The sequence below is a fragment of the Limulus polyphemus genome, unplaced genomic scaffold, assembly GCF_000517525.1.
Source record: "Limulus polyphemus unplaced genomic scaffold, Limulus_polyphemus-2.1.2 Scaffold724, whole genome shotgun sequence".
Taxonomy (NCBI): Eukaryota; Metazoa; Arthropoda; class Merostomata; order Xiphosura; family Limulidae; genus Limulus; species Limulus polyphemus.
The window spans coordinates 437492-439463 of record NW_013666334.1 but is presented as its reverse complement, the minus strand read 5'-3'; positions in this window follow the sequence as shown (position 1 = coordinate 439463).

The following is a 1972-nucleotide window of genomic DNA, read 5'->3' as shown; positions in this document are numbered from 1 at the left end:
ACCAAATTTTTTTTTAGATATCTGTAAAAAACAGTTAATTTAAATAAAATGTCAAATAGCAACAATAATAAACAATAAAACATTAAAATATGTCAAGTTTTGATTGTTTATAACATGTTCAAAGATTATGATTCCAAAATGTTAGGTGTTTCCATTATTTTGTCCAACCCCTGTATATATTAGATATAAACTTTAATTCAATATGGTTTCATTTCGAGGTGAATATGTGTATAAGAAAGCTCGAAAACATTCTTTCTTTACCAAACTCTTCTCTATTAAATTTAAAGACTTTTTTAAAACTAGGTTTTGATTTCAAACATTAGTAACAACATAATTCATTTTATAACCCGAATTTTTAACTTTTGAAAATTTTAACATATAAAATAAAAAAAATAATTAGAAAATAGAATATGTATATTTCATGTAAATTTTCAACTAAAATCTTTTCCTTTCCAAAAAAAAAAGTGTTTAGTTGTTTTCTAGCTTTTTATAGTTTTTATACTGAAGTGTAGTCTGTGATGCTATGAAACCGGTTAAATAAATAATAGTTTGCTTTTCTCTTGTGTTGTGGAAATGATTTTATTTTCGTTTTTAATGTGATTGAGTGGTCAGTCAAAAGCTAAATTTGGTAAAACTACATAAATACAGAGCGATTATAAAGAAAAACTCATTTCAAATGATTGTCTCAAACACTATTTCCCAGGGGAACATAATTTCACCAGAGGCACATTGAGAATCGTGAGTTTTATTCAGGAAAGCTTAAACGTTTTGCAACAATTTTAAAAGCATATCATACTGCATAACTGAATCACTTTTCTCTCAAACCAGCATTGTTTTCACTTCTCTTCTTCCTCTCTCTCTCTTCACACGACTTGGCATGGTCAGGTGGTTAGGGTGCTCAATTCGCAATCTGCGGGTCGCGGGTTCCAATCCTCTTCACATCGAACATGTTCGCCCTTTTAGCCGTGGGATGCGGTATAATGTTACGATCAATCCCACTATTCGTTGGTAAAAGAGTAGCCCAAGAGTTGGCGGTGGGTAGTGATGACTAGCTGCTTTCCCTCTAGTCTTACACTGCTAAATTAGGGACGGCTAGTGCAGATAGCCCTTGTGTAGCTTTGCTCTAAATTCAAAAACACCAAAAACCTTTCTCTTCACAATAAGAGATCAACGTTTTGAATAAAAGCTACACAGGATAATACGAATTTCAATGAGCCCTGTCTATGTTAAGTGATTTTTTTTTTACAGTAGTTTATTTTAAGGATAGGTTATATATGCTGATTGAAAATGATTGAACACTTTCTGTGACAGTTTTTAAAGATCCTGTACCATTATTAAATGAATAAACATATGATTCTCAATGTGCCTCTGGTGAAATTTAGTTTCATACAACAAGCAGTTTTTAGATATAATTATTTTAGATATTGGATTTCCTTTATAATCACCCAGTATTTGCAAACTAACCCGTAAAATGTTTTGAGTATGCATAACTGACACTTTGGAGAACCCTTGAAAGTGTTCCCTTTTAGGATAATGTTAACGATTTTCACTAGGTTTGATATACGTAATTATAAAATAATAATTATGAAAGTATTTTCCTTATAATGATCTAAAACTGATTTTACTTGTACAGACTCTAATGTGGTATACATTGAATGTTATATTATTATGAATTAATTTGTGTATGGTTACCGAATTCAAGTGATAAATGACAGTTTAATATTCTTGTTAAAGTAAATATGATGCTGTAACTTTTATTTTTAAAAAAAAAACGTCCTATGTAAAGTAGTGATTTAATCCTCCATAAATAATTTTTCAGTTCTAAATGACGTTATAATGCTAAAAATTGGATTTCGATACTCCCGGTGGAGACAGCACAAATAGCCTATTGGGAAACTCTGCGCTAAATAACTAAAAAACTAAATAACGAGAGTGTGTGAAATTGTAATATTTTTATGATTTGTTTTGAAAG